General features: G+C 32.9%; 1 long non-coding RNA gene across 1 annotated transcript; it reads left to right on the forward strand.

Annotated features, from left to right (window-relative positions):
* On the forward strand, positions 717-3,018 carry LOC110012464. Its single transcript, XR_002287689.1, has 2 exons — positions 717-1,036; positions 2,810-3,018. It is a non-coding gene; the product is annotated as an uncharacterized LOC110012464 (long non-coding RNA).

Consider the following 11,942-nt stretch of genomic DNA (forward strand, 5'->3'; position numbering starts at 1 on the left):
AAATATTGTACTTTTTTAAATTTAACGATTGAGATTTTCTAACGAACAATATTTGATAAAAAAAAATCCAACGGTCGTTAAAATAAGAAATAATATATATTAAGTAAGGGTATAACGGTTATTTTTAAAAAAATTAATACCGTTAGTTGGATTTAAAGGAGAGGGGGCGATTGAATTGAGTTTTACAAAACATAGGGGGTGATTGAGTTGAGTTTTACAAAATTTTTTACAAAATTTTTAAAAAACATGCATAATGTTTGGATTCGTTTTTTGAGTGTTTTGTTGTGTTTTGTGGAGATAGAGAGAGAAAAATAAAGATAAATAAGTGTGTGTTAGATATAATATGTATGTTTTTGATTTATTTTTTGAGATAATTTAAAATAAGTATTATATGTTCAATATTGTATTTTGGGAAACAAAAATTACTATTCATTGTCAAATCATGTCTTTTTTTATATATATTTATGTGTATGTGTTGTATATATATGTATGTATTTATGCTAAAACAGTTAAAAATACCTAAATAAGGTGTTTTTGAATAATGACAAATATTAAGTATGTTTTGACTTATTTCGAAAATAATTTAAAAATAAAAATAAACATAGTGAGGGGGATTTGATGCATTTTGCCCCAAAATAAAATATTTATTAATATTATTTTTATATTAGTGAGGGAGTCAAGTCTCGGAGCAGTTGCCTTTAGGGTTTCTCTATGAAATCTCTATAAAACCCCAAAGGTCAGTCGCCTTCTCTCACAACAATCTCTTTTCCAGTTCGTCTATCTCAAACCCTAATTGAAAAATCGCCTAACTTTTATGCTCCCTTTCAGCGTTTGTTCAGCCTTGTATGAATGAATGAATCAGCCCTTTCAGATCTAATACCCAAATTTTAATTTTTATTTGGGGCAAGAATTTCTGCACTTATGTGTGAGATTTGCACGTAGCCTCCCGGGCTCCTCTGAAAATTTATAGCTGAAGAAAGAAGCCCCAATGCTCGTGCAAAATCGATGCCGTCAAGTGTTGCAGATTTGTCGCGCTGTACCTTTTCTTCCACGGCTTATCTGTGTCAAATCGACGTCCACATCTTTTTTTCACTATGTTGGAAATTTATTTATTTTTCCATATTTATTTGCCTTTCCACACCTTTAGCCTTTCTTCTGATACTTTCATGAACTAATGAAAAAAGGGCTAGTCATAGAGGCAGAAATTTGATGCGGTTTTCACGTGGGGGTTTTCACTTTTATTCCCATTGTTTTACCTCTAAAACTATCCGCTATATGTGAGAAATATCATCTTTTAAAGATGAGGGTTTGTTTTCAAACAGAATTCGGTTTTGGCGATGATTAATTCATTATCCGCGCTTCTGAGATTTATATTCCATGAAGCATAAGTAGAAAAAATGGTTGAATTTCTTGATATGAGCCAATAATCTAAATCAATTTGTGATTTTGTACATATATATGTATATAAATATGTATCTGTATTTTTTATTTCAGTTAATTGAATTGGATTTGAAATATTCGTGGCTGTGATGATTGTTTTTACAGCTCAATTATGCCAGTTCTGCTTCAGAAAATTCTTGATTGATAAAGCTGTTTAAACCTCTGAGCTGCTGAACTTTTCTTTGGATTTTTTTTTTAAATTTTGTTTTGACAAGAGTTTTTCAATTTTAACATTTGCAGTCAGTGATGAGTAATCCACTTAATTGAGGTGTAGCTGATCCCAAGTCCTTGATTTTCAGGGAGAACCTACTTGGGGTTGCTACATCATCCCCTGAAACCATTGGAAATTTCTGAGGCTATGTAAATACAAATTGCTCATTGTCTATTCTTTCCCTGTTGAATTCATAAGAAATTGATTTCAATAGCAGTAGTTTGTTTTTAATGTCTTTAGGGATGCAATTGTGCCAATGATGCTACGTTGGATAGTATATGAGCAGTAGTGAAGCCAAGTCCCTGCTTTTGCAGGGGGAACCTCCTTGGTGGATCTACATTGCAAATGATCAAAATCCAGTTACTGAGGCAATTGAGAAAAGATTTTGAAGCTTGCATATTTGGTTCAAAACTTTACATTTGTTTGGATGAAATATTGTAGAAGTATCAATAATTTTTGTCATTGAATTGTGATTGAGTTTAACTATACTCTTGCCCACAATTTGAGTATGGGATTTAGGGTCTGAAAAACTCATATATTGTTGTGTTGTCATCAGCTTCTTCTCTTGAAAATTTCAACGAGATTGGAGTTAAATAACAGCACTACATGCCAACTGTAAATGAAAAATGTTTTTGATTTCTATTGTTTTTAACTAGAAGTTTTCCACCTCTGATAGTTTTAGTTTGTAGCTGGTATTTATGAATGTCTGTTACTGTTCTCCTGGGATGAAGCTTGGCGTTGGCATGTGATAGTTTCATGTGATGACTTGTATCATGCAAGCATAGTTCGGGTTGCCTTCTGTTCATCCAGAAGAAGCTATGTAATTCAATCATGTGCTATGACGCCCTGCCCTTTGTGCTTTTCTGAAAGCATTGTAGATTCAACTTTATGGATTTTGGTGTTGCAATTTTACTTGAATTCTTACCGTGAGTTTGTGAAAAGAAATAAAATTCATTTTGATTTGGCTGGTAGGGTATCAGTTGCTACTGATGACATTTGTTTCCTAATCCTGATATAGTGTTCAAATGTATAATGTATGGTTTGTGCCTCTCTTTGCAATTCATTTTTGGGACTGGTTCTTTACTTGAAATTTGTGCTCAGAGAGAGATTCAATTTCCTTTTGTTTCTTATAATCATCCTATTGTATTCATTTTGTAGAGGATGCAGCAATCTGTGGGCTCAAGCCAAAGTTGTTACTTTTGCTTAAAGTGCATTTCAGACTATTGGGAGAGTAATGGGTTTACAAGTATGAAACGAAGGATATGAGCTTGATAGGAACAAGGCTAGATTTTGTGATGCAACATTTCAAACATAATATGTGTATGTGTCCTACAATTAAACTTAATCCCAATACATTTATGAATGGAGCTTTTTTGTGTATATTGATGTTTCGCGTAGATAAGAATGTTACCAGTCAATCAATTGAATCTTGTTTATACTGTAAAATGGAATTCAGAATTCCAAATATGTAATTTAAGAAGAGATTAAGTGTAATAAGTTATAGTCGATTTTGCTTATAGAGGAAAGTTGGTAAAACGACCTCCCCAAGATAAATAATTGTAATTTGTGAATATATCACACATTAATGAGCTACGGAACTAAATTAATTAACACTAACGAAATTAAAAGAAAAATCAATAAAAGTTACATACTTACTAATAAGATGCCCACCCGACTACTCACCCAAAACTATAAATAAGATAATCGACTATAGATGATAGAAATATGACTTAAATAAATAAAGAGACCAAGTTTAACGCATAATTGATAGTAAAAAGGTATTAAGAATCACGGAAAGTCTTTTCTTTTTAGTGTACTTTTGATCTTCCCCATTTCTATTTGTGGTGGACTTGAAATATTTTATTTTATTTGAAAAGATGACAAAATATAAATTAAAAGAATGAGTTAAAATTAACACTTGCGTTCTATATTTTATAACTTAACAAAAATTGATTATAAAAAAAATTGAAAAGCTGTCAAAAGAAATTTCAGTGATGCGTGCGATATTAGTACGGGTCAAAAGTCTTTGCATCTTGATATCGAATTTGGGCTAATTGAGTGAAAACTCTTGAGAAAGAGGACCTGCAAAACAACACGTCAACACTCCGATACTTAAGTTAATCCTTGATTTAAAAATAAATGAATATTATAAATTGTGAGAAAAATAAGAATCTCGTAAGCAAGAACATAAATTTTAAAATGACAGAGTAGCAGTGAGAGAGTTTTCCGAAGGTGTTAGGGGGATCCATTCAGGGGGAGTCCCTCTATAGCAAGAGTCCTAGGCCACGCTTCTGGCAAGGAAAGCGGGATGAGGTTGCATCTTATGTTAGAGGGTTGTGAAGCATATCTGGCCCATGTGGTAGATACCGAAAAGGTTAATCCCACATTGGAGGAAATCCCTGTAGTGAGAGACTTCCCTGAAGTATTTCCTAATGATTTACCAGGATTGCCACCGCATAGGGAAGTGGATTTTGCCATAGAAACTCTCCCGGGAGTTGCCCCAATTTCTATTGCGCCGTATAGAATGGCCCGAGTAGAATTACAAGAGCTTAAAAAGCAAATCGAAAAATTATTGGGGAAAGGGTTTATCAGGTCGAGTACTTCGCCGTGGGGAGCACCAGTGTTGTTTGTGAAGAAGAAAGATGGGAGTATGAGTTATGTGTCGATTACCGCCAATTAAACCAAGTAACAGTGAAGAATAAATATCCATTGCCGAGAATTGATGACCTGCTAGACCAGTTAAAGGGAGCTACAATATTTTCAAAGATCGATTTGAGGTCTGGTTATTGGCAGTTGAGGATAGCAGAGAATGACATACCGAAGACAACTTTCCGTACTCGTTATGGTTATTATGAGTTTATGGTGATGCCTTTTGGGTTAACAAATGCACCAGCGGCATTCATGGCACTGAGGACTCGTACATTTCAAGAATATCTGGATCACTTTGTTATTGTGTTTATAGGTGACATTTTGGTATACTTGAGGGATAGAGAAGAACATGAGCAACATTCAAAGATAGTCTTACAGATTTTAAAAGAGAAGGAGTTATATGCTAAGTTAAGCAAATGTGAATTTTGGGTAAATCAGGTGGTTTTCCTCGGGCATGTAGTATCTGGTGATAGGGTTATACCTGACCCTTCAAAAGTAAAGACCATTGTGGAATAGAGAGTGCCAAAGAATGCCATTGAAGTCCGAAGCTTCTTAGGGTTAGCTGGATATTACAGTTGCCGGTCCTCTAACCAAGTTACTGAGAAATGGGGTTGAATTTCAGTAGACGGAACAGTGCCAACAAAGTTTTGATGAGTTGAAGAAGAGACTGACCTCCAATCTGATTTTGGTGTTGCCGTCTGGTAGCGGTGGATATATAGTGTATACAGATGCTTCTAAATAGGGTTTGGGATGTGTGTTGATGCAAAACGGAAAGGTAATTGCTTATGCATCCCACCAATTGAGGAACCATGAGTTAAATCATCCCACACATGACTTGGAGTTAGCCGCGATTGTGCATGCATTGAAGATCTGGAGACATTATTTGTACGGAGAAAAATTTCAGATCCTTACTGACCATAAAAGTTTGAAATATATCTTGACACATAAGGAATTGAATTTGAGACAAAGAAAATGGATAGAACTGCTCAAGGATTAAAATTGCATTATTGACTTCCATCCAGGGAAAGCGAACGTGGTAGCAGATGACCGTATGAAATTATTGAAAGAATCGAACCATTGGCATATCGACCAGCGTTACCGACAGAGTTGTCACAAATACATGATGTTTTCCATGTTTCGATGCTGCGACGATATCGGTCTAATCCTAGCCACATTATTCGTGAGCCGGAGATAGAGATTTCCGAGTAGTTAACATATGTGGAGGAACCTGCAGAGATTTTGGATAGAAATGTAAAGAAATTAAGAAATAAAAATATACCAATGGTAAAAGTGAGATGGAGTCATCATTCCCCGAGGGAGGTGACTTGGGAGGTTGAAGAGCATATAAAAGAGAAGTATCCCTATTTATTCCATTGAGCGGGTAAGTTATTTAAATTTCGGGGACGTAATTTTTATTGGGATGGGAGAATTGTGACATCCGTAGAATTTTTCACGTAATTGGGAGACTAATTGATAATTATTAGAAATTTAAATTTAATTAGTAAATAAATTATAGATTGAATTTGAGATATAATAAAACTTGAACGGATTAAATTGGAGTTTGTTATAATATTTGAAAGCAAATTATATTAATTAAGAGAATTAGGAAGGACGTACTGGGTATTTTGAGAAAAATTTAAATTAAATTTAAAAAAAAAAAAGGAAAGAGGGATTAGGGAGGTGGGCCATCACCCACCGCCCAACCTCTATATATACGCCCAACCTCTATATATATATATATATATATATATATGTCTGGAATCAAAATTTCATTCTTCAATTGCAATTTCTCTTTTCTTCTTCAGCGACACGCAGCCAGGTAAGATTTGTATTTTAATTTTTATTAATTTATATAATTATATTATTTAATTAGTTTTTTTATTAAATAGAGTTTATATCGAGCGATATACTATTTAATCGGAGTATTTTATGATTTTAGCTATTTAAATTAGTGTCGTATTAAATATCACATTTGATATAAAAATTATATAGTTGGTTAATTAAATTATTAGATTTGTTAGATTTAATTATTACTATAGGTAATTTACACAATTCCATCGGAATGATTAACCAAATATGTAATTCTATGAATTATTGCTTAATTAAATTGTATAGCAACGATAAATTGACAGAAAATTCATAGAAATGTTTTGAAAAATTATATTTAAAGAATACAATGTTATGAAAGAGAGAAAATGAGGTTTCAGTGGTAATGTAATTTACGAATGTTATTAAAAACGACAGTTATATATATATATATATGGGGTTTAATTAGTTGATAAATCAATTATTTGATTGAGAAGCTTAGAAAGTATAGTTATCTAAAATAAAATGAAATAGGGGTTTGGACTTTAATATAAGTGGAATACTAAAAGATTGGTAGAAAATATACGAATGTTATATAATAGTTTATTTAGAGTTTATGATATTGTATATATATATATTGATTATACATATAATATTTTATTATAGGACGTGACGACAAAGTAGAGGGTTGAGCAGTCCCTCGTGAAACCAAAGTATTTTGGGATATAAGGTAAGTATAGCTAATTGGATTTATATATATATATATATATATGTGTGTGTGTAGTATTGTATATATATTATATATATTGGTTTCTTGGATGCGAACGTGGACTTGGCTTTATATTATTATGCGTGGCTTTCGTATATTGATTGTTTATATAATTAGTTGTGGATTATTTGTTAGATTATCATAATATTGGTGAAATTGTTACTATGTGATATGTGATGGTAATTTAGAGATATGCGGGATATGATTATGTGATAATCATATAATTGATTGTTGATGAAATCAAATTGGGAGTTGTTATTGAAGAAGTAATTATTATAAAGAATAGAATGACGATTGTGAGTTGAAATAAAAGATGATGCTTACCTAGTTGGGAACACAGTCAATGGTTTATGAAAATGTGATTGATGATAATGTGATTGATAATGAGATATGAAAAATATATGATTTAAGCTAGGTACCATGGCGCGTAGGGTACCGAGGTATTCCGGGGCAGCGGGGAATATCCTGTACTGTTAGCTACACACTAGGATGGTGTGGGGGTATTATGTTTGTTGTAATGTCCTGTGCTGATATTGCTACACAACTGAAGTAAAAGAGTGTGGGGATTTCATACAACGGGTATCCTGTGTTGTATATAATATGATGATGGCCGGCAAAACCATTGACTGATGTACTCCAGCTAGAGTAAGTGAGACCCTTAACTAATAAATGATAATGAATGAATATTATGTCGTGGATTGGTTTACAGTTGTGAGTATGTATTACTGCTTATATCTGATGTTGCTGTATGACGAATGACTATTGTCGATGTGACTGCATGTACGTGAATCTTTATCTGTGTATATATATATAGACTGATCAGCTATACTTATTAACTAGGCAACTCATTCCTTGCCACGTACTTTTCAGGAGATAGGTCACACTGATTAGCCACATTGGACTTTGAGCGGTGCCGTCGTCTTTATTAGGTGGGTCAGCCGTGACATCTAAAGCCAGAGTTTTTGATTGTTGGGTTGTTAAATATTCTGGTCTTTTATCGGGATTTGTATTTAAAGTTGTGGTATGATTTTCCTTGAGGTTATGTACATGTTAGTGGGGTTACATATAAACTTTTGGTGATATCTAATACCTTTTGTGATATATATATTATGCTGATAAATTAGAATTTATTTTACGGGTTGAAAGAGAATTACTTATAGAATGAGTTCTGATTAAAGAAAGGATGAAATAGTAATAATTAGATGTAGCGAGTAGGGGGTGCTACATTTTGAGCTTATGTATTTAATTGGATTAAATACATATTAGGCTCAATTTAGTTAAATTTTATTAAATTGGATGTAATTAAATTCAGCAGGCCTCGAATTTGTTTTATAAATTCGGTCCACTATTTGAGGCTCACTAGGCAATTGATGGAAGGAGAGTTGACTCCAAATTTGGCCATAATTAGAACTCTCTCTATATGGCATGATTGAATCGTACCATATGGATGGAGGAGTTATCTCGTAGATAAGTGGAATGTATCTAAACATATTTTCAATTATCTATACAAGGTATATATATGTATTGCGAATAATAATTATACAATACTCAAGAACACATAGTGAATGGTGTAGAGAACACACACTCCTCTTCTCGCCCTTTCTCATTTTTTGTTGCCTCTACCCTTTCTCACTTGGTAAGATTTTGATATTGATCTCTTTTAACAAATGGATCAATGTCTCGTTCGTTCTGTTATGGTGTGGATTATCTTTGGAGGATTCCTACATTGGAATCTTGCGTGAACAAGTGGCCGATTAAAAATCAAACGACATAGATAACCTTGTCTTTAAGATTTTGCATCTTTTATGTTTTTATAACCATCGTCTCGTATGAAAATTTTGAGTCTCCTACATTTTTTTTTTCATACTACATCAAACGCTCGAAAAAACAAGGGTACACCCCTTTGTTACATCTGGTTTACATTTAATTTTACGTTTTTCGTCCCTCGCTTCTGCTAGTGTGTTCTTTGGCTGATCCGCTTGCTCCTTTCACATGTATGATTAAAAAATTTAAATATGTAAGACATTATGAAATATTATAATTAAACTTAAATTCGCAATTAAAAAATTTAAGAAAACAATATATAAAATTTAATTATTCGAGGTGAATAAGATAAAATATTTATTAATATTATTTTTATTGTATTAGCGAAAGAGTCGGTCTCGAAGCAGTTGCCTTTAGGGTTTCTCTATGAAATCTCTATAAAATCTCAGTAAAACCGCAAGGGTCAGTCGCCTACCCTCACAACAATCTTTTTGCCAGTTCTTCTATCTCAAACCCTAATTGAAAAATCGCCCAACTTTTGTGTTCCGTTTCAGCGTTGCTCTACCCGTTCAGATCCAATACCAACTCTTATACTTTATTTAGGGCATGAATTTCTGTATCTATGAGTGAGATTTGCACGTAGCCTCCCGGGCTCCTCTGAAAATTTATAGCTGAAGAAAGAAGCCCCAATGCTCGTGCAACATCGATGCCGTCAAGTGTTGCAGATTTGTCGCACTGTACCTTTTCTTCCACGGCTTATCTGTGTCAAATCGACGGCTATATTTTTTTCACTATGTTGGAAATCTATTGTATTTTTCATATTTATTTGCCTTTCCACACCTTTAGCTTTTTTTCTGATAATTTCACTAATTAATGAAAAAAGGGCTAGTCATAGAGGCAAAAATTTGATGCGGTTTTCACGTGGGGGTATTCACTTTTTTCCCATTGTTTTACCTCTAAAAATATCCGCTATATATAAGAAATTTCAGCTTTTAAAGATGAGGGTTTGTTTTCATACAGGATTTTGTTTTGGCTGTGATTAATGCATTATCCGCGCTTCTGAGATTTATATTCCATGAAGCATAATTAGAAAAAAAATGGTTGAATTTCTTGATATGAGCCAACAATCTAAATCAATTTGTTATTTTATACATATGTACATATATATCTATATATATGAGTATGTATATTTATATTTTATTTCAGTTAATTAAATTGGTTTTGAAATATTCGTGGCTGTGATGATTGTTTTTACAGCTTAATTATGCCAGTTCTGCTTCAGAAAATTCTTGATTGATAAAGCTGTTTAAACTTCTGAGCTGCTCAACTGTATTTTTGTGGATTCTTTGTGAAGTCTGTTGTTAAAAGGGTTTTTTCAATTTTATATTTTTGCAGTCAGTGATGAGCTAATCCACTTAATTGAGGTGTAGCTGATCGCAAGTCCCTAATTTGCAGGAAAAACCTACTTGGGGTTGCTACAACATCCCCTGAAAACACTTGAAATTTCTGAGGCTATGTGAATACAAATTGCTAATTTTTTTTTATTCTGTTGAATTCATAAGAAGTTGATTTCAATCATAGTCGTTTATTTTCAATGTCTTAAGGGGTGCAACTTCGCCAATGATGCTACGTTGGATAGTATATGAGCGTAGTGAAGCCAAGTCCCTGCCTTTGCAGGGGGAACCTCCTTGGTGGATCTACATTGCAAATGATCAAAATCCATTTACTGAGGCAATTGAGAAAAGTTTTGAAGCTTGCATCTTTCGTTTAAAAAATTATACATTTGTTTGGATTAAATGTTGTAGAAGTATCAATGATATTTGTAAATTTGTGATTGAGTTTAACTATACTCTTGCCCGTAATATGAGCATGGGGTTTAGGGTCTGACAAACTCGAATATCGTTGTGTTGTCATCAGCTTCTTCTCTTGAAAATTCCAACGAGATTGAGTTAAATAACAGCACTACATGCCAACTATAAATGAAAAATGTTTTTGATTTCTATTCTTTTTAACTATTAGTTTGCTTCCTGTGATAAGTTTTACTTTGTAGCTGAAACATTTATGAATCTCTTACTGTTCTGTTGGGATGAAGCTTGGTGGGGTTGGCATGCAAAAGATTCATCTGAAGACTTGTATCATTGAATCATAATGCAGGTTGCCGTCAGTTCATCCTGAAGAAGCCATGTAACTTGGTCATGTGTTATAATACCACCTGCCCTTTGTGCTTCTTCTGTAAGCATTGTAGATTTAAGTTTTTAGGAATCTGTTGCAATTTTACTTGAATTCTTATCATGAGTTTTTGAGAAGAAATAAAATTCATTTTGAGTTCGCTAGTAGGATCTCAGTTCCAAGTGATGACATTTGTTTCCTAAACCTGATATGGTGTTCTGATGTATAATGTATGGTTTGTCGTCTCTCTTTGCAATTCATTTCTGCGACTTTGGTTCTTTACTTGAATTTGTGCTGAGGCAGCGGTTATTTTCCTTTTCTTTCTTGTAATTGTCCTGTGGTATTTATTGAAAGGGAGCATATTGGCCCGGTAGCGTGGCAAAAGTGTGAAAAATTAGGACAAAATGCATAAAATCCTCCTGTATTTTAAAAAGTATGCAAAAAGTACCTCTCTGTTTTCAGAATACGCTAAAACCCTCCTCATGTTTTGTTTTAGTCAGCAAAAAACTCCCATTCTATTAGCAACTAACGGGAAGTGGAGAAGACGTGTGTCTGCTGCATTTGGAAGTCTTTTTCTGCGATTTAGGTTGATATTTAATGATTTTTTGGATCAAAATACCCTTCTATGGGTTTATATAATATACAAAGGGATTTTTGCTTGTTTTGTGTCTTCTTTTTGTCATTTCTCACCTTAAAAAATAAATTAAATTTTGGCATATTAAATTTAAATTGAAATATTAAATTAAATTATATTTAAATTCAAATAATTTTGTAATTGTTAATATTAAATCTAACTATTATTTTTAATTAATTAAAATATATATTTAATTACAATAATTATTATTATAATTATTATTAATTAGCCAAAATATTTAATTATTATAATTAGCTAAAATATTCTTAATTTACTAAAATATATTTTAACTAATATAATTAAAATTAATTAAAAAATTAAAAAAAAAAGAAAGAAAATCTGGTATTTCGCCCACTTTCGTTGGAAACTTCGAAACAGCCGACGCCTAATGGTACCATTAGAATCCTCTCTTCAAAACGAACATTTCCATACCTTCAATTTGAGTTTTCGTCGATTATAGAGAGTGGGCTCAAGCAACGATCGCCGAACATATTTTTCGT

Source organism: Sesamum indicum, linkage group LG8 (genome assembly GCF_000512975.1).
Source record: "Sesamum indicum cultivar Zhongzhi No. 13 linkage group LG8, S_indicum_v1.0, whole genome shotgun sequence".
Taxonomy (NCBI): domain Eukaryota; kingdom Viridiplantae; phylum Streptophyta; class Magnoliopsida; order Lamiales; family Pedaliaceae; genus Sesamum; species Sesamum indicum.